This window comes from Mobula birostris, chromosome 28 (assembly GCF_030028105.1).
Source record: "Mobula birostris isolate sMobBir1 chromosome 28, sMobBir1.hap1, whole genome shotgun sequence".
NCBI lineage: Eukaryota > Metazoa > Chordata > Chondrichthyes > Myliobatiformes > Myliobatidae > Mobula > Mobula birostris.
In genome coordinates this window covers 13,716,016-13,738,625 of record NC_092397.1, presented here as the reverse complement: position 1 = coordinate 13,738,625, position 22,610 = coordinate 13,716,016, and positions in this window count along the sequence as shown.

Here is a 22,610-nt window from a genome sequence, read left to right as displayed (position 1 = left end):
CAGAATCCTGTCAAATGTTTAATCTTTTCCATTTTGTGTGTGTTGCTTTAGAGTTACAAAACAACTGTTTACAGCTGAGCCCGACGGCATCACTGACCTCACCATCCCAGAAAAATCCCTTTTGTGCCTCACCTCTCGCCCTGTTAAATTGGAGCTTGAGGAGAACCTGTTTTCCCTGCTTCCCGGTTCTGACAAAACTGCCTGATCTTGCAGTTTATTTTCGTCTCTATCAACCACTCCTGCTCCCGTCAAAACCCGTCCTTTCCTTCACCTTCCTTTTCTCCTCCATCTCTACCTGTAGAGTCTCCCTCTCACTGCCAACTTGAACTATCTTCCTGTAGGAGAATGCTCCTGTTTTACTATTGAAGACAGAGTACCGATCCGTTCACTTGTCTCTCTGTGAGAGATGGAGAGATAGAGAAAGTGAGCGCGAGGGCTGAGGGCGCGAAGGAGAGAATGAGTGAGACATCGCGAGGAAAGGCGCACGGGAGAGCACGTGAAGGAGAGGGCGCGACGGAGAGGGTGCCATGGAGATGACGTTAGAGTGAGCGTGATGGAGAGAGCCTGAGGGAGAGCGTGCGGGCGATGGTGAGCGCGAGGGAGAGCGACAGAACGGGACATCGCGAGGGGGAGAGCGCACGAGGGAGTTGGCGGGAGGAAGAGGGCGCAAAGGAGAGCACGTGAAGGAGAGCGCGCGACGGAGAGGACACGAGGAAGATGTCGTGAGAGTGAGCGCGAGGGAATGGGCGTGTGGGAGAGACAGAGAGAATAGAATGAGAGAGGGAGCGAGATAGTAAAGCGACAGAGACATCGTGAGGGAGAGGGAGAGGGAGGAAGGAAAGAAGCAAGGAAACCGGCTGTGTGACATTGCCAGATCTGCTGTGGTTCCACTCTTTCACAGAGATAGGCTTGTTTCGTGGATAAGTATTATTTCAAATTATGTATAGCTATACTGTAGATATCAGTTTTCTTTTTGTTCTCTATCAAAATCGTACGAGTTCTAACAAATTGTGTGGTTTCAACACATGTCCAGTCTCCTTTGTTTGCGAATGCATAAGTAAATTGCCTGAGCTGAACCAAAGAAGAATACAATGAATGAATTTTCAAACAATGTTCATTGCAAACAGAAAGCACAAAAGTACACGGGGATGGAAAGATATGAATCACATGCAGTGAACACTATAACAGGGGCACAGACAGGAGTATGTGTGTAAATGAGTGAGATTGCAGGATGATGCGTTACCCCAATCATGCCATGGCCAAGGATGTCTCTGAGAAAGTAAGGGCCATTTTGAAAGGGCAGGATGAACAGCCAGAGGTCATGTTCCTTATTAGAACTAACAACAGAGAGACAAGGTCCTGCAAAAAGAATTTAAGGAGTAGGGCATAAAGTTAGGAAATAGTAACTCTTGGGTGGTGATTTCAGGATTATTTCAGGTGCCACATGCTTGCGAGGTAAGATATGGTACGTTGGTACACTTAAATTTCTGGCTAACAATTTGGTGCAGGAGGGAGGGCATCAGGAACACAGATCATTGGGCTTTCTTCCTGGATAACTGGGGCTGGTGTAACAGGGATTGGTTACAGTGAAGGGGAAGTAATATTCTCACAGGGAAGCTTGCTGTAGCCACCCTGACAATTTTTATCATGAGGCATGTGGAGGGGGTTTTGGGATCCAGACCTACCGGTCCATAAGTAGCATTGAGCGGATGGGGTATTATTTGTTTGATGTATTCAGGAAGGTTTCCAGAAACCGTATGTAGACGGTCCACCAGGAAGGGAGACATACCTGACATATTGAGAAATTAACCTAGCAAGACGATTGGAATTTAATTGGGAAAGTCTTATGAATCTTAATTCTGGAGGGTTTCAGATGATTATTGATAAAAATATGTTTGGACCAGCAGGTCTATGATTATAAATTTGTGGAAGAATTGGGCAGGTGTCATAGAGAGTTGTTTGGGAGCTGATGCTACCGGTTGTTACTGGATGGAGCTGATGTCAGCTGATGTCTGATACCGTGAGAGTCACATACAGCCCCGCCGGTCAGAATTTAGTAGTTCCCTGTTCCTATGAGGAGGGTAGAGAAGGACAAGGATGGTCAGGAACTTAGGGTGATGAGAAATATTGTATTTGTTTAAAAACGTAAGAGGAGTCATAAGAGGAAGATGAAATTAGACAGGGTCTTGGAGGAACATACAGGAAGCAAGAAACAAGTCACACAGCATATCAGGAGAGTGAAGAGTTATCAAGAAATGTCCTCATTCAGGAGGATCACTGAGAATCCCAATGCATCTTATGCATACACAGTAAACAACAGTATAGTGGGGAGAGGACAGGACCACCCGAGGACAAAGGTGGGAGTTTATGCCCCGAGACAGAGTTAGCATGCGAGGTAGAAAATGAATACTGGTGATCACTAAGGACAAGGACAAGGAGGAAAGCATGATGAGAAAGGCTGTATGGTGTTATTCTCCAGCGTGTTGATACTAAAGAGGAAGTGCTGTTGAGTCTCAAATCATTTTGATGGGTAAGTCCTTCGGGGGAATTTAGTACATTGGGAGACCCAGACCACATGCAGTTAAATGTGATGTTTAAACTGCCGGCACTGTACTGTAAGAACAAAGATTGTAACAACATCTGTTTAACAACCGTTAAACACTAGGACAACCACAGCATTTCAATGACAGAGAGCTGTACAACGGTGATAATGGACTTCAATTCATGGACAGTATCTATACCCCCAATCCCACTGGACATCTTTCAGGATGTAACAGAGAGTTGAAAAAGAGAACATTGAATGATGTGTGCTTCAATTTCCAAAGATTTTTGAAATGCCAGCAGCAGAAGGAGGAACAGAAATGTAGGCAGGTTCTGGAAAGTAGTGAAAACAACAGAGTAGTGTCTGACTGTAATTTCCCCAACATTTGCTCGGATTGTCTTATCATAGAGGCCCCGAGGAGTGGAATTTGTTGGCATCGTGGAAATATTTCCCAGCATTTACAGCCTATACTATGTCAGTTTGTGCAGATTTAGCATGTGATCTAAAACTTTGACAATGTTCTCTGGAAAACACAGGGGCTTATATTGATGATCTGGTTGTAGGGAATGACACGTGGGAAGAGCATATTGCAATGGTAGAAAAACTGTTTGAAAGGTTGTCCAAGGCTAATCTTACTGTGAACCTCGCTAAAAGTGAGTTTGGTCATGCCACAGTTACATATCTGGGCTATGCAGTAGGCCAAGGCCAACTGGCTCCTGTACAGGACAAGGTTCAAGCTATTGCTGAGGTTCCCGTTCCAACTGGCAAGAAAGCTTTGACAATGTTTTTAGTAATGGTTGAGTATTATCGTAAGTTTTGCAAGAACGTTGCTGACATCATTCTCCCCCTAACGAAATTACTTGGGAAGAGTGAAAGGTTTGCATGGAATGATCCTTGCCAAGAGGAATTTGAACATCTGAAAGCCATCTTGTGTTATCATCCTCTGCTCAAAGCACCTGATTTTTCAAAACCATTCTCTATAGCAACAGACACTAGTGACGAAGCTGCTGGGGCAGTATTGTTACAGAAAGGTGTGGATGACATTGAACACCCAGTAGCTTATTTCTCAAAGAAATTTAATGTGCATTAGGAAAATTATTCCACTGTTGAAAAGGAATTGCTAGCACTTATTCTGGCATTTTGAAGACTATGTTTGTCCTGCCCAGAGACCACTTGTGGTTTACACGGATCACAATCCGTTGGTGTTTCGAACTAAGATGAAGGATAGGAATAGAAGGTTAGTAAATTGGACTCTGATATTGCAAGAATATGACCTGACAATGAAACATGTGAAAGGTACTGACAACATTATAGCTGATAGTTTATCTAGATGTTAAGTTAGAAATTCCACACGTTTTTGCTCTGTTATCTGTTGATTATACATGTTTCAAACTTTATAATTTTCAGTTCAAGGAAAATTTTGCGAGAGAGAGAGAGAGAGAGAGAAAGTGAGTAAGTGAGTTGTGGAACAAAGACACCTTGTTAAAAAGAGAGAGAAAGAAAGAGAGAGAGAGGCAAGGACTGCTCACAGTTTGTTTATACTTTCTACAAGGACACTAGCAGCATCCATGTTCTTACAGAGAGAGAAGGGAGGAGCTGCTTTATGGACAGTTGGTATTCAGTGTGGTGAGATAAATAGAAGGTCAGCTGTTAGACCTACAGACACATGGTTTTGGACACTGAATGAGCTTTGTTGTGCCCACAGAAAAGCTGGGTTTTGGAGGATTGATCAGGCGGATCGATCAGTGGCTCTAGCAGTGCAAAAAGGGTGTGACCGGTGGGGAGTTATTCGTGTGCCACCCTTGCTGGGTTGACAATTCCACCACAGAAGAACGGTCTGAGTTTGTTGTGGTCACAGTCGGTGACTTCTAAAGGATTTCCGAGGACAACAGGAAGATTGACGCCGTCAACTCACCTGAAGACTCAGACTTCTCCCTCTCTCTCGCTCCATCACTACTCAACTCAATACCACGAACTGAACTGAACTTTACTCTCATCGGAAGACTATCTATTTACCCCTAGACTTGATGAAGCTTGTTTTTCATATATTTCCACATTTACTTATACATATATATATATATATATATATATATATATATATATAAAATCACTGCTAACCTGTTTGATTTGTCTGCACTTATATTACTGAATTACTTAGTAACTAATATATACCATTAGTTATTTGCAATACTGGATTCCAAAGTGCTTTCCATTTCTGCTGGTTCTTTAACCCGTCACGGGGTACGTGACAATAGATATATTGTATGTGCAGAGTAAGTAATTTCATATATTCCTTTCCATTCTAAAATTAAAGGATATAATTTCGTGGTGAAATTTGCTGACACAGATTAACAATCTTTTGACTGACTGGAAACAGACCAAGGGAGTTTCTTCTCTTCTCTGTGGCAGACATTTACTCTTGGGCCAGTGAAGGGATCGGAGTTTTGAAACAGCTGCTCACAATCCACATGTCACCTGGCCAAGTTAACTACATTTAGACACTCCAAGTTCACAGACGGCAGGAAGCTGGGAATAGAATTTAAGAACAGATCGATGGGGAGATCCTGAGCAATTATGCAATAGGTTAGTTTAGGCATACCTGGAGTACTGTGTTTGTGAAACAAATTTGCATCCCCTGTTCACTCACCTGTCGATCTGTTAACTTCCTGAATCCAGCCCGGCAGAGGTATCGTCGTCATCTCCTAACAATTCACCTTCATTCCATGTCTTTTCATTAGCATTTCCCTGGTCAGTGATGCCATCTCTCCCTGACCGGCTTACCTTTGGCAAAAGTATATTCACCGGGAAGCACAGGAAAGACACTCCAGTGGTGGTGCTCATCTCACGCACAATGGACAACAATGGTGTTTCTTAGCGTCAATCACTCCAGGGACAGGACTTCTCTGAAGGAATTCCTCACATCTGTCCCTTGGGCTCAAACATCTTCAACTGTATCCTCAATGACTTTTCTTTCACTGCAAGATTTGAAGAGTGATATCACAAACACGAGAAAATCTTGAGATGCTGGAAATCCAATTTAAACACACACAAACTGTTGGAGGAACTCAGCAAGTCAGGCAGCATCTGTGGATCAGACGCCATCTGTGTAAAGTTACTATTGTATATGGAGCAGATCGCTTGGCTGTTTTTTTTTAAATGCAAAGTGATATGTGTTTTCAGCATTGTCAGTTTTGGTTTCCAAGTTCACTGTCTCCAGCATGTTCTTCAATTTTTGACACAATCTGATTGAAACATATAAGATTATTAAGGTATTGGACATGCTGGAGGCAGGAAGCATGTTTCCGCTGATGGGCAAGTCCAGAACCAGAGGCCACAGTTTAAGAATAAGGGGTAGGCTATTTAGAATGGAGTTGAGGAAAAATTTTTTCACCCAGAGCATTGTGGATATGTGGAATGCTCTGCCCCAGAAGGCAGTGGAGGCCATGTCTCTGAATGCTTTCAATAAAGAGATGGATAGAGCTCTTAAAGATAGCGGAATCAAAGGTTATGGGGATAAGGCAGGAACTGGATACTGATTGATGATCAGCCATGATCACAGTGAATGGTGGTGCTGGCTCGAAGGGCTGAAGGGCCTACTCCTGCACCTATTGTCTATTGTCCAACCCAAACGGCACCAGCCTGTCACTCTTCCCAAACCCCACACACCACCAGCACAGTTTGTGACTGGACTTGTACTGACCAGGACTTCGTCCCTCTCCTTCCAAAAACATCTAATAATAAAGCCCTGCACTCCAGCCGCTCAAATCTACAACAACACTGAGCCTTAGAATCTCTACTTCATGCTAATCCAGGTTGTTTGTTGTTTAACAGAACTACTGTCACAGCAATTCCTACACGCATTCGTAATGTGAATTCTGTCTGCGGAAAACACCTGTTGATCGTATCTGATCCCGGGACCTCTATATTCAATAATGCTGAACTAACAGAATTATTTTCTGCCATTCTGATGGCAGTTTTTCAACTGATAAACCTTGTCTCTCCAGGGATTCGGTGTAGCCTGCCGAACGTTCCCAGAGTTTCTTAGTCTTCCCGTTCAAATTAAATAAATTCATAGAATCAAGCAGGGGGCAAAAGTCATGAAAAGCGTCAGTGGGTTTGTTGTGACTTTATGAGAATTTTGCTTATAAACTGCTACACCCTGACACAAGATCTCAGACGGCAGACCCACCGGCCATGGAGTAGATCATGAGAATAGAAAGGAACTGCACCAGTTTCCTTCTAAAGACCATTGGGCACTAGATGCTGTCCCTTCTGATCATGGAATATAGAAAGAAACTTCGAACTACAGTACAGGACAAGACGGTTTGACCCACAATGTCATGTGGAACCAACTGAAAACTATATCAATAAATCTCCATGAAGTGATCGCTCCTACCCACACGATGTCATTATCCCAGGCTGCAGATTGTGAGCATCCTCCACCCTCTGAGCAAACAAGTTAACCCTCATATCTCCTCTGAATCTACACCCTCTCACCTCCAATGCATGCCCTCTGTTACTGGAGATTTCTATCCTGGGAAAAAGAAACTCCATCTCTGCTTGTTCTGCGCCTCACATAATCTTACAAACCTCTATCAGATCTGCCCTCAGCCTCCACCGATCCAAAGAAAATAACCCAACTTTGTCAAGCCCCTCATAATAGCCTGTCCCCTAAACCAGGCAGAAACCTGGTAAACCTCTTCTGCACCCTCTACACTCCCTCAACATTATTCCTATATCGGGGCGAGCATAACTGTCTGTAATGCTTCAGATGCGGCATAACCAGGGTCTTTTTAAATTACCTCGTGACATTCGAATTCAAGGCCTCAAATAATAGAACAAGCAGTCTATAAGCATTGGCAACCACATGATCAACCTGTGTAGCCACTTTGAAGGAGCTATAAACGTGGGCCCCAAGATCTTGCCATAAACTGATTACTGTCTCCTTGCATTTGTCCAACCATTTATTTGGGCTGAACTCCATCTGACGTTTCTCTGCCCACATCTGCAACTGATCGAAATTACACAGAAGCCATAGCACAGATCCCTGAAGAATACTGCTGACTACAGACCTCGAGCTCCAGGCGGGCGAGCTTGTTGTCCTTCTTGGATGCGAGGAAGGGGAAGAAATGGCAATTTGAGGCATGAATCCGGCGGAGAATGAAGTGTAGGAGAGGTCCATGGCAGACGGTGGAGAGTCCCGGAGTGGTGGCAGAGAGAGACAGGGCCCGTAGGTATCTCCACATGGCAGTGAGCGTGGCGCAGAGAATCTTGTGGGAGCAGTGGAACGAGCAGTGGTCAATGAAATGGAGGTACCTGGGATCCTCGCTGGGCCCGAGCTGGGAGGCTTGGAACCGGAGCTGGAATCCCTGCGGTAACAGATGGCGACAGAGACACATTCCCAGGAAGGAGACGTGGCTGTGGTAGCGGGTCTGGTTCAGGATGTGGTCGAAGAGTCGGAGAGAGGCAGAGATCACAGAGGGGGAGCAGTGAGGGAGGGTCTCACTGAACTCCCGTCGAAGAGAGGATTTAAACTTCTTCAGGGTAGGCATACCTTGAAGAGACTTCGCAGCGGAGTAGCAAATCGTAAACACAAAATAATCTGCAGATGCTGTTGTCAAAGGAACACTCACAATGCGCTGGAGGAACTCGGCAGGTCAGTCAGCATCAGTTGAAAAGATTAGTCGACGTTTCGGGTCGAAACCCTTTGTCAGGACTGAAGGAAGAACTTTGGGGAGGGTTTGAAGAATGCTGGTAGTTGAAAAAAACAGTAATTTGAAATACAAAGGGGAGGGGGAGGGGAAGCAGGGAGGTGATTGGCAGGAGAACAATGCGCAGTAGTAGAAGGAGGCGGAACTATGAGGGAGGTGATGTGAAATAGGGATAGAGGAAGGGAGGGGGAGGGAATTACCGGAAGTTGGAGAATTCAATGTTAATACCAAGGGGCTGGAGACTACCTAGACGGTATATGAGGTGTTTCTCCTCCAACCTGAGTTTAGCCTCATCATGGCAGTAGAGGAGGCCATGTATGGACATATCTGAATGGGAATGGGAAGCAGAGTTGAAGTGGATGGCTACCGGGAGCTCCTGTCTGTTGTGGCGGACGGAGTGGAGGTGCTCGACGAAGTGATCCCCCAATCTGCGTCGGGTTTCACCGATGTAGAGGAGGCCGCACCGGGAGCACCGGATGCAATAGATGACCCGAACAGATTCAAAAGGGAAGTGTTGCCTCACCTGGAAGGACTGTTTGGGGCCCTGAATGTTGGCAAGAGAGGAGGTGTTGGGACAGGTGTAGCACTTACGCTTACAGGGATAAGTGCCGGGTGGGAGATCCGTGGCGATGGACGTGTGGATAAGTGAGTTGCAGAGGGATCGATCCCTGCGGAAAGCGGAGAGGGGTGGAGAGGTAAAGATGTGCTTAGTGGTTCTTAGTGCTTAGCCTGTTCCTAATATTGTACTGCAGGGGTCAAGACATTTTCCTCCCTGTTACAATCAAATGAGAGATGTAAAGGATGAGAAAAGAATAAGCCGTTGAAGGACCTTTGAGAAACAGAATGAGATCATGCGAATGAAGATAGTGTAACACCAGACAACAGATGACTGATGCTGAAGATAAAGGACTTGAATACTGAATTCAGCCGACCCAGTCCTTCACATGCATATTGTAGTGTTTTAGTCACACCAATAGAGGGCATGGATCCCATCAAGTCCAAGTCAGTACTCTGGAGGGATATCCATTCCCCCTCCAGACAGCTTGCAAGCCATATCCTTCAACTGCCAATGCTATTTCCATTTGAAATCACATCTACTTCCAACAACCTAAAACATCAGGTTCCTGGACTTGCCTCTTGCTGTATCAAAAAGTTCTTCATTTACATCCTTTATTCGTTGCCCAAAACCTGAAATCCATCTCATCTAATTCAGAAGTAAATTTATTTGCCTTACCTAATGGCTAGATATTAGATTAGATTATGAGGACACTCAGTCCTCGTTCACTGTCATTTAGAAATGCATGCATTAAGAAATGGTACAATGTTCCCCTAGTATGATGTCACCGAAACACAGGACAGACCAAGACTAAAACTGACAAAAAACACATAATTATAACATATAGTTACAACAGTGCAAAAGAATACCATAATTTGATAAAGAGCAGACCATGGGCATGGTAAAAATAAAAGTCTCAAAGTCCCGATAGCCCCAACATCTCACGCAGACGGTAGAAGGGAGAAACTCTCCCTGCCATGAGCCTCCAGCGCCGCAAACTTGCCGATGCAGCATTCTGGAAGCACCTGACCACAGCTGACTCTGAATCCGTCCGAAAACTTGGAGCCCCCGACCAGCCCTCCGACACCAAGCACTGTCTCTGCCGAGTGCTTTGACCCTGCCCCGCCCACCGAGCAACAGCAAAGCCAAGGACTCGGGGCCTTCCCCTCCGGAGATTTCAGATCACACAGTAGCAGTGGCAGCGAAACAGGTAGTTCAGAAGTTTCACCAGATGTTCCTCCGTGTTCTCACGTCTGCCTCCATCAAGTCAGAATTGTGCACGGCACCCTACTTGATAGATAACAGATATTCATCACGGAGTGGCTGCTGTGCACCGCGTCGCGTCGCCATTTTCTCCTCTCCAATTTAACATCAACATATCAAATGGAGCCTGGACAATGATACAATGTCTGCCTTAGGATTTGAGTGCAAGATTGCTCACTTCCACTCTGGTTCCTCTATCCCGATTTCACATCACCTCCCTCATAGTTCCGCCTCCTTCTACTACTGCGCATTGTTCTCCTGCCAAGCACCTCCCTGCTTCCCCTCCCCCACCCCTTTGTCTTTCAAATTACTGTTTTGTTCAACTACCAGCATTCTTCAAACCCTCCCCACAGTTCTTCCTTCAGTCCTGACGAAGGGTTTCGACCTGAAACGTCGACTAATCTTTTCAACTGATGCTGACTGACCTGCTGCGTTCCTCCAGCACATTGTGAGTCTTCCTAAGAGTACCGTCTGTGGTCCTATCCACCTGGGGGCAAACCCTGGCCTTTCTGGCAGCACCCTCACCATAACTTGGTCACCGGGCTGTGGAAAAACTATCCCCTCTCCCTCTGGCTCTTTCCAATCAGCGATTCACTGTTGTTGTTTCGCTCGGTCCTTTAATACTTTAAATTGGTTTCAAAGGTCTTTCATGTATTAGGTCATTCTATCCCTGAATGTCCCAGGCTCCCCGCAACCCATAATTACCCCATAAGGGAGTCGCATTGCTCACCCCATCAATAATTCGTAGGGGCTGAGACCCAAAGTGCAGTTCAGGGTTGCGTGCAATCTCATCAAGATTCCTGGTAATACATCAACCCATGTCTTTCCTGTCTCAGCTATAGCTTTGGCTAACGCATTCTTGATTGCTCGGTTCATCCTTTCTACCATCTCTGAACTCTGGGGGTGGTAGGGTATGTGGAACCGTTGTCGAATCCCTAGTAGTTGGTACATTTCCTTCATCACTTTCCGCGTGAAATGTGCTCCCTGATCTGAATCCACCTGAACTGGGGTTCCCCAGCTTGGGAGGATTTCCTGAACTAGGATCCATGCAGCAGTGCGGGCGGTGCAGTCACTTATTGGGAAAGCCTCTACCCACCGAGTGAAGTGATCCATAATTACCAGACAGTAGCTTTTCCCCCGGCTTTTTAGCAGGGGCTCTGTGAAGTCTATCTGGATGTTTTTGCAGGGTCCCCTCGGCCGAGGCTGATTTGCCAGCTGTAGCTTTCTGCCCTTACCAGGGTTATGCTGGGCACAAATGATACAACGGCGGCAGAATTTCTCAACATCCCCACCCATCCCTGGCCACCACCAGTCCTGCTGGAGGGTTGTGATCATGCTCTGCCTTCCCTCATGCATCGCCCCATGATAAAACTTTGGTAGTATCTGTCTAATACAGGGTGGGTCCATCGCGACTATTTCCTCCCCGTGTGTCCAGCACCCATCTGATCCCTCCTTTGCTCCTTTTAATCTCTATTTTTCCTTCTCTTCAGCCTCTACCTCTTCATATAATTTTACTAAGCTAGCTTCTGTCGTTTCCTCCTGCACACTTGCAATTTCAGTTGCCTCTTGCCCCCCTGCTGCCTTATTCGCAGTAATGTCTGCCCTCAGAGGAACTGGGAAAACTTTATATTCTGGAGTGGCCGCAGTCTCTCTGAGTATCCCCTGGTGTTTTTGTTCCTTCGCTATACCCTGAGCAGCAGTCAGTGTGTCATTTTGTATAGGGTCCTGCTTAGGGGATTTATACAGACCCTCCTCTATTTTAACTGGGTTTACCTTCACCTGCCCACAATCTTGCTTGTCTCTAGCCCACACTGCTGGGAACTGTTGACAAGGTAACCCATAGACACCATCCTGGCTCCAGTCTCTAATGATCGGGGCCGCTGCGCCTATGCTAGCCAGCCCGTGTATTCTGTTGGTTGTGCGCGTTCACTGCCCCTGACTCGTCCATATTATTTCTCTCTTTCCCGAATCTACAAAAGCTCCTGCTTCCCTTAGGATGTCTATTCCAAGGATCGTGCCCTCATTATTTGGACATACCCAGAAATACACTGGAAGCTGCACTCCCCCGATTTCTAGTACCTGCAATTCCCTTCTTTCTGCTTTTACTGTTTTTTCCTCCTACACCCCTGATATAACTGGCCTGTCCGGTTGTTGGTAAGGGTAAGTTTGTTATTGATACCGATGCCCCTGTGTCCATTAATATATTGCATTGCCAGCCCCTAACAATGCCGTTGTGTACATCCACGGGTCACCAGCGCTGGCAGGGCAGCCCGCTGCCACATCTTTTTCTGTCCTAAGAGGCACCGTTACTAGCTCTTTTATCTGATCGACAGTCAGACCGGTTGCTGATGGGGTGAGTGACTGAGTGTCTGCCGTGACCGTCGCCTGGGTTTCCTCCCCTCCCTTTTGGACACTGTCTCCTGCCATGCCCCGATAGGCCACAGCTGTAGCATATCAACTCCTTCACTGCCTTATACTTGGTCCGGCAGTCCTTTGCTGGGTGCCCTGGCTGCCGGCAAGCAAAACAAGCCCTCCGGGACATCACAGCAGCTGCATCCACTATACCCACTTTACGATTTCTCTTGCCTTTTCTATGGTCTATCTCACTGGCCCACAAAACTATCTCAGAGTAGTTGGACCCTACCGTTATGCCTAAATCTAAAACTTCCCGGTGGGCTGAGCTCAGGCCTTGCTTCAGCATTTTTAGGAAGACTGGGTCGTCCCTCCCTGGGTTATCCAACCCTGAATACTCCTCGTACACTCGGTATTTACATTCTGCATAATCCATGGCTGTCTTGTCAGCCCTCTGGGTCACTGCCATTATCGTTCCCCAGCTACACTCGCCTCCCCCCAGCCGCTGCCTCACTTTCCCTTTAAAAGAGCGATATCTTTCTTCATCACTGGTGCTCCCGGTAGTTGTCCATGTACCATCCTGCATCCTCTGGGCCATCCTGTCCTACATATTCCTCGGGCACTTGGCTTTCACTAACACATGTACATCTTTAGGGTGCACTTGGTGAATTTCAACCATTTCCTCGAGTTTGCGCTAGAACTCTGAATTCCCACAGGCGACTTTAAGTGAGGGCAACTTGGACAAAATGCTCTGTTTCTCACCGGGGGTAAAGGGCTTATGAATAGTCATAATCAAGGTCAAGGGCTGGCTCGGATCATCAGAGTTCTCAACCTGATGTTGCCTGACTTCAATAGGTGCCATTCTGGTTGATCTCTCTGGGTAAAACCTCTCCCTGAGATATCTCCATACTAATTCCCACACTACGCAAAATATAAAACCACAGAGTATGTATTCCACAATCTGCCAATTTCGAGCACCCAAACTCATGATGCCTGCTGTATTCCCTCGCATCACACTTGCAAACGCATACACTAAAATGCAGCTCCCCGAACGAGTATACCCGCCCCCACTCCGGCGTCTCGAACCGTACCGTTGGTTACCACCTTTCGCAACTGGTGGTTCAAGTCTCACCAAGTTAACCAAGTTAACATGCAAAGGTTCCTCACTTATATAAACACACATGCACACGCACACACTACTTTAATATCTACCAGTTCAGCTCTCCACGTTCGTCATACCTCGTGTTCCCGTGTGTCCGCCGACCGAACAGATCCAAGTGTGAGTGTTATTTTAGAAAAATACTCACCAACTTAGACTGCTAGGATCGCTGACCACACGACAGATCACAAACTATCCCACTCCTGACACCAAATGTTGTATCGTGGGTGAAATCATCAGACAGAGTTACTGGTAGATATAAAGCAGCTTCTTTATTCAACACAACAAGGTACAGCAGGCATCTTACGGACGGAGACGCTTTCTGTAGAAAGGTCTGCTAGCCCAATGTGGGCTCAATATTTATATACTTTATACTTTATTGTCACTAAACAATTGGTACTGGAACGTACAATCACCACAGCGATATTTGTTTCTGCACTTCACATTTCCTGGATTACAAATATTGAAAATTAAAAATAGTTAAAATTTGTAAATATTAAAAATTTAAATTATAAAACATAAACAGAAAGTAGAAAATGGGAAGTAAGGTAGTGCAAAAAAACCGAGAGGCAGGTCCAGATATTTGGAGGGTACGGCCCAGATCCGGGTCAGGATCTGTTCAGCAGTTTTATCACAGTTGGAAAACAGCTGTTCCCAAATCTGGCCATACGAGTCTTCAAGCTCCTGAACCTTCTCCCGGAGGGAAGAGGGACGAAATGTGTGTTGTCTGGGTGGGTCGTGTCCTTGATTAACCTGGCAGCACGGCTCCAACAGCGTGCGGTGTAAAGTGAGTCCACGGACGGAAGATTGGTTTATGTGATGTGCTGCGCTGTGTTCACAATCTTCTGCAGCTTCTTTTGGTCTTGGACAGGACAACTTCCATACCAGGTTGTGATGCACCCTGGAAGAATGCTTTCTACGGTGCATCTATAAAAATTCGTGAGGGTTTTAGGAGACAGGCCAAATTTCTTTAGTTTTCTCAGGAACTAAAGGCGCTGGTGGGCTTTCTTGGCAGTGAACTCTGCTTGGTTGGATCAAGTCAGGTCATTTGTGATACTGACCCCGAGGAACTTAAAGCTTAAATATGCGAAACACAAAGGCAATCGCTACTTGAAAAGTTGCAGACAATGCATAGGCAATGCTTCCTTTTGAGGCTACATACAAAATATCACACCATTCTTTCCTTCTGACGCCAATATATCTGGGTTGGTATCCACACCCTTTAGGATTTACTTGGCATTTTGCGTGTTAACATAGAAAACAATTAATGTTTATAATGTATAGATAATACTGTCTTTGAAACTGCAGCATTAGGTCAAACTATGGCACCAGAAGCATCTGGTATTTACACCTTTTAGGAAGCCCATTGTGGTGGACACGATCCACAGTCCTTTGTCAAACAGTTAAAATAGAAATCTGGTGGCCAAAGTCATTTCAGTGTAAACATATCATCTACCCAAAAAAAAACGTCACTCCAACAGCATGAATACTTTTTATCGGCACTTTACATGTCGGGACAGTGATGGTGAAAGGGGGAGGGAAAGAAGACATGGGGAGGAGTGGTCTCAAGATCCTCAGGTGTTCCTCCCAATGGGATAAAGCACAAAGAGGGGAAATATCAAAGAGAGATGAGAATGGAACTGTGATTGTCATGAGAGATTTAATCAGAAGCAGATTAGGGTAGCGCTGCATTGAGTACCTTTGCTCTGTGAGCTGCAGCAACCATGATCTGCTGGTGACAACCCATTCCACTTGAGTTTCCCCATTCACACACCGACATATCGGTCCCTTACAGCTGTCTTAACCGGTGGTGGGGTAGTAATGGGACAAGCTCCCACTTCCCATTAAATGCTGACAATGGTGTACACCTCAAATTGCCTCTGTCAATCAAGTCAGGCTCCTGGCTTTTACATATGGCTTCGCTACTACACCCGATGAACTGTTTCTAGTGACAGGGGAAGGTGCAAATGGGTTTACTGCCGTCATATAACCAACTGCAATGGACAGATGGGGCTCCTCAGCCATACTTGGCAGATCAAGTGGAAGAAAAATTCTGATCTCAGACCTCCACTGGCCTGTGGCTAGACCCATTCATGGGAAGACTTTGGGAGTAAACCCTGAGGAACAATCCGGAGATGGATTCCCTGTCGGTCCTGTGTTCAATGCAGACTGGCAATCCTGCAACACCGCTGGTGCCTGACTGCATCGGTCTCTGCCGTTGCTTTGGATTCATCAGCTGTGTGGAGAACAGGAGCCCCTGCATGGGCAACTGCTTGCTTTCCATATTGTACTTCCCCGACTTGTATATTGACGTTGACACTAGGGTGCAATATCCATGGTCGATCCTGACCAGCAGAGGGCCATGATCAACATGTCTGTACACGGCCTCCTCTCCCGCTACAGTGAGGCCGAGTACAGGTTGGACGAGCAACGCCTCATATTCTGACAGTGTAGTCTCCAATCTCGATGGCATGAACATTGATTTCTCCAAATTCAAGAATAACTACCTCCTGTTTCCACAACCCACCCCCACTTTTCTTCTGACTTTTCACCCATTCTGATGGCCAATTAACCCCTTCACCTCTCCTCATGCACCCTCATTACCTGCCCATCAAGTCTCTCTGGTTTTCCACCTCCTCCGTGTCATCCCATGGTCCAACATTCTCTCCTATTAGATTTCTTTCTCTTCATCTCTTTGCCTTTTCTGCCTGTCACCCAGCTCCTCACATCATCATTCCTCCACAAACCACACGTTCCCCACCCCTCACTTGTCCTCCTCCCCCTCCCCCACCACCTTATTCTGGCTTTTGTCCCTTTCTTTCTAATCCCGATGAAGGTTCTCAGCCCGAAATGGCGACTGTTTGCTGATTTCCTCCAGCATTTTCTGTGTATTTGCTTCAGTCTGGGTATTGATTAAGCTAATCAAACTGGTACAGTGGAAGAGGAATTTGTGGAATGGTCAGAGACAGTTTCTTACAGCAGTATCTCACCCATGAACGGGCCATTTCAGATGTAATCTGTGTAATGAGGTGGGATTACAGAGAGATCTTGTGGTTAAGGATCCCTGAAGAAGTGATCACAATGTGGGAGATCTCCAGATCACAGATTGAGGGTGAACACCAGGGTCAGAACCAGTGTCCTCAACCTAAATAAAGACAATTACAGAGACGTGACAGTGGAGTTGTCTGGGACAGATGGGGTAAATAAGCTCAGGGACAGGTCAGTAATGAGCAGTGGCAGATGTTTAAGGAGACTGATCGTAACACTCAGTAGACGTTGATCCCGATTAGATAGAGGGATCGCAGAGAGCAAAGAACATTCTGTGGTCAAAGGAGGCAGACAAGAGGATCAGGACTTTTCCAGGAACCAGTGATGAGACTAAATCTAAAACTAACAAGGAAAAAGCAGAGAGATTAACTCCAATAATTTGCATCAGTGTTCACAGTGGGGGCACAGCAAACATCCCATAGATTTCTCATGGTGACATTTCAACATTGTGCCATAATGTGTAACAATCACCATCACGAGGGAAAAAACTAATGGGCCTAAAAGCAAACATTACTTGGTCCCAAAGACCTGCACTGGAGGCTTTCACAGGAAGTCTGGAGAGAAAGTAGAGACATTGAAGTCTGTCAAAACTCACTGTTACAGAAAGGTCCCAGTGGAGTTGAAAACCATTGTTGAAAAAGGGTGGAGGATGAAAAGCAGGTAACTGTAGTCCAGCGAACTTCACTTCAGGTAACGGAGTCTGTAATCTATAAAGAAATAATGTAATTTAGAAAAGTTTAATGTCATTGAAATAAGTCACCAGGGTTTTACAGTCAAATTCACACAGCACAGAAACGAGCCCTTCAGCTCAAATGGTCCACGCTGACCAAAGTTCCCATCTGAGCTCGTGGTCTGTAACCCCCTCACCACCACATTATGATCAAGGTTATCCTCCTCTTTGTCCCATTTCCTTCCATTTGGCCCATAACCTTCAAAACCTTTCCTTTCCATCTACCTGCCCAAGTGCCTTTTTAATGTACCTGACTCAACCACTCCCCATAGCAGCTCATTCCATTTACTGACCAGTCTGTGTGTGGAAAAGTTGCCCTTCAGGTCCTTATTAAATCTCATCTTAAACCAATACCTTCCAGTTCTTGATTCCCCAACACTGGCAAAAAGACTGTTCTCTTTGACCCAACCCTGGTCCTTCATGAATTTATACGCCTCTGCAATATCAGCACTTATTTTCCAACAGTCCAGGGAAAATTGTCAAAAATCCTTTCCACAAATCTCCTCTGCACTCTTTCCAGCTTAATGGTGTCTGTCATACGGCAGGGTGACCAAAACAAATCATTCTGGTCGCCAGTGAATCTTCTCAGCTCCAGGGTGGACAAGGTCAATTGTGTAATAAGGACACACTTCAGTAAAAACACTGACACTGTATACCAAGCACACTGAGCTGCCAGAGCACAGCACCAGCCAGTGAGGACACAGACCAGTACAACACCCGGCTCTCTACTACAAAGTTCAAAGCTGAAAGTAAATGTATTATCAAAATACATTTCTGTCACCGTATACAACCCTGAGATTAGTTTTCTTGTGGGCATACTACCAGTTTGTTAGAGCGGTAGTGGAGGATGAAACTAATTTGGCAGGGGTGGGTTGTAGAAACCAGAGTGGAGGCACTCAGGATAGGAGGGAAGGTAAAAAAGCAAAGATAGCATGCAATTACACTGTCAGATGATAGGACATCACCGCAGCCAGCAGCGTGAGTATCAGTGCATGAGGGATCAGAATCAAAGGGTAGCGATACTGTACTCAGAGTGTTATATCTCTATCCATAGAGTATAAGAAATAAGGTGGATGATCTTATTGCCCTATTACAGATTGTCAGATATGATGTCATGGCCATCGCTGAGTCGCGGCAGAAGGATGCTTGCAGTTGGGAGCTAAATGTCCAAGGTTACATGTTGTATCAGAGAGATGGGAAGGTAGGCAGAGGGGGTGGCATCAATTCAGTAGAAAGATGTGATATAGGATCAGAAGATGCTGAATCATTCTGCGTTGAGTTAAGAAACTGCAAGGGTAAAAGGACCCTGATGGCAGTTATATACAGGCCTCCAAACAGTAGCCTGGATATGGACCACAGATTACAACAGGAAATAGCAAAGATGTGCCAAAGGGCAACGTTATGATAGTCATGGGAGATTTCAACATGCAGATAGATTGGGAAATTCAGGTTGGAAATAGATCTCAGGAGAGTGAGTTTGTTGAATACCTACAAAATGGCTTTTTAGAACAGGGATGAGCTACATTAGATTGGGTGTTATATAATGAAACCAAGGTAATTAGGGACCTTAAGGTAAAAGAATCCTTAGGAGACAGTGATTGTGTTCAGCTTGAAATTTGATAGAAAGAAAGTAAAGTCTGACGTATCAGTATCTCAGTGAAGTACAAGACATTACAGTGGTACGAGAGAGGAGGTGGCCAAAGTAAATTGGAAGCAGATGCTGGCAAAGTTCAAGCAGAGAAGCAATGGTGTGAGTTTGTGGGAAAAATGAGGAAGATGCAGGATAGATGTTTTCCAAAAAATGAAGAAACACTCAAATGGCAAAATGGGGCTGATGAGGGAAGTCACAGCTAATGTAAAAGCAAAAGAAAGTGCATCCAACAATGCAAGAATTAGTGGTAAGACAGAGGATTGGGAAGCTTTTAAAAGCCTACAGAAAGAATAAAAGGAGGGAAAAGATGAAATGTGAAAACAAATAGCAAACAATATCAAACTGCATAGTAATAGTTTTTTGAAGTATATTAAAAATAAAGGAGAGATGAGAGTGGATATAGGACCGCTGGAATACGAGGGTGGAGAAATAATAAAGGGGGACAAGGAGATGGCAAATGAACTAAATGGGTATTTTGCATGATTCTTTGCAGAAAACACTAGCAGTGTGCCAGATATTGAAGGGTGTGAGGGAAGAGAAATGAATGCAGTTACTATTACAAGTGAGAAGGTGCTCAAAAAGCCGAAGGACCTGAGGGTACATGTCACCCGGACCAGATGTACTGCACCCTACGGTTCTGAAAGAGATAGCAATAGAGATTGTGAGGGCATTAGTAATTATCTTTCAAAATCATTGGACTCTAGCATGGTGCCAGATGACTGGAAAACTACAAATGTCACCCCACTCTTTAAGACTCCAGGAAAGCAACAGAAAGGAAATTATAGAGCCGTTAGCCTGAACTCAGTGGTTGGGAAGCTGTTGGAGTCAATTTTTAAGGGAGAAGTTATGGAGTACTTGGAGACACAGAACAAGATAGGACAAATACTCAAACACGAGGAATTCTGCAGATGCTGGAAATTCAAGCTACACACATCAAAGTTGCTGGTGAACGCAGCAGGCTAGGCAGCCTCTCTAGGAGGAGATACAGTCGATGTTTCAGGCTGAAACCCTTCGAAAGGACTAACTGAAGGAAGAGCTAGTAAGAGATTTGAAAGGGGGAGGGGGAGATCCAAAATGATAGGAGGAGACAGGAGGGGGAGGAATGGAACCAAGAGCTGGACAGGTGATTGGCAAAAGGAATATGAGAGGATCATGGGACAGGAGGCCCAGGGAGAAGGATAAGGGTGGCGGGGGGGGAACCCAGAGGATGGGCAAGGGGTATAGTCAGAGGGACAGAGGGAGAAAAGGGAGAGTGAGAGAAAGAATGTATGTACATACATAACGGATGGGGTACGAGGGGGAGGTGAGGCACTAGCGGAAGTTAGAGAAGCCAATGTTCATGCCATCAGGTTGGAGGCTACCCAGACAGAATATAAGGTATTGTTCCTCCAACCTGAGTGTGGCTTCATCTTTACAGTAGAGGAGGCCGTGGATAGACATGTCAGAATGGGAATGGGACGTGGAATTAAAATACGTACGTGGCCACTGGGAGATCCTGCTTTCTCTGGTGGACAGAGCATAGGTGTTCAGCAAAACGATCTCCCAGTCTGCGTCGGGTCTCACCAATATATAGAAGGCCACATCGGGAGCACCGGACGCAGAACATCACCCCAGCCGACTCACAGGTGAAGTGTCGCCTCACCTGGAAGGACAATCTGGGGCCCTGAGTGGTGGTAAGGGAGGGAGTGTAAGGGCATGTGTAGCACTTGTTCCGCTTACAAGGATAAGTGCCAGGAGGGAGATCAGTGGGGAGGGATGGGGGGGACGAATGGACAAGGGAGCTGCGTAGGGAGCGATCCCTGCGGAAAGCAGAAGGTGGGGGGAGGGAAAGATGTGCTTAGTGGTGGGATCCCGTTGGAGGTGGCGGAAGTTACGGAGAATAATATGTTGGACCCGGGGGCTGGTGGGGTGGTGGGTGGGGACCAGTGGAACCCTATTCCTAGTGGGGTGGCGGGAGAATGGAGTGAGAGCAGATGTGCGTGAAATGGGGGAGATACGTTTGAGAGCAGAGTTGATGGTGGAGGAAGGGAAGCCCCTCTCTTTAATAAAGGAGGACATCTCCCTCATCCTGGAATGAAAAGCCTCATCCTGAGAGCAGATGCGGCGGAGACGGAGGAATTGCGAGAAGGGGATGGCATTTTTGCAAGAGACAGAGTGAGAGGAGGAATAGTGCAGATAGCTGTGAGAGTCAGTAGGCTTATAGTAGACATCAGTGGATAAGCTGTCTCCAGAGATAGAGACAGAAAGATCTAGAAAGGAGAGGGAGATGTCGGAAATGGACCGGGGAAACTTGAGGGCAGGGTGAAAGTTGGAGGCAAAGTTAATAACTACATGGGGTGAGCTATGCCTGCCTTTTTGTTGGCTTTGTGGAACAATCTATGTTCCGAACCTATTCTGGCATCTGTTACCCACTTTTCCTTTGCTACATCGGCGCTGCTTCCTGCACGCATGCTGAGCTCGTTGACTTTATTAACTTTGCCTCCAACTTTCACCCTGCCCTCAAGTTTACCTGGTCCATTTCTGACACATCCCTCCTGTTTCTAGATCTTTCTGTCTCTACCTCTGTAGACAGCTTATCTACGGATGTCTACTATAAGCCTACTGACTCTCACAGCTATCTGGACTATTCCTCCTCTCACCCTGTCTCTTGCAAAAATGCCATCCCCTTCTCGCAATTCCCCCGTCTCCACTGCATCTGTTCTTAGGATGAGGCTTTTCATTCCAGGACGAGGGAGATGTCCTCCTTTTTTAAAGAAAGGGGCTTCCCTTCCTCCCCCATTTCACACACATCTGCTCTCACTGCATCCTCCCACCACCCCACTAAGAATAGGGTTCCCCTGGTCCTCACCTACCACCCCACCAGCCTCCGGGTCCAACATATTATTCTCCGTAACTTCAGCCACCTCCAACGGGATCCCACCACTAAGCACATCTTTCCCTCCACCCCACCGCTTTCCTCAGGGATTGCGCCCTACGCGACTCCCTTGTCCATTCGTCCCCACCATCCCTCCCCACTGATCTCCCTCCTGGCACTTATCCTTGTAAGTGGAACAAGTGCTACACATGCCCTTGCACTTCCTCCCTTACCACCATTGAGGGCCCCTGACAGTCCTTCCAGGTGAGGCGACACTTCACCTGTGAGTCGGCTGGGGTGATGTACTGCGTCCGGTGCTCCCGATGTGACCTTCTATATATTGGCGAGACCCGACGCAGACTGGGAGATCGTTTTGCTGAACATCTACGCTCTGTCCGCCAGAGAAAGCAGGATCTTCCAGTGGCCACACATTTTATTTCCCATTCCCATTCTGACATGTCTATCCACGGCCTCCTCCACTGTAAAGATGAAGCACACTCCGGTTGGAGGAACAACACCTTATATTCTGTCTGGGTAGCCTCCAACCTGATGGCATGAACATTGACTTCTCTCACTCTCCTTTTTCTCCCTCTGAATATACCCCTTGCCCATCCTCTGAGTCCCCCCACCACCACCTTTTCCTTCTCCCTGGGCCTCCTGTCCCATCATCCTCTCGTATCCCTTTTGCCAATCACCTGTCCAGCTCTTGGCTCCATCCCTCCCCCTCCTGTCTTCTCCTATCAT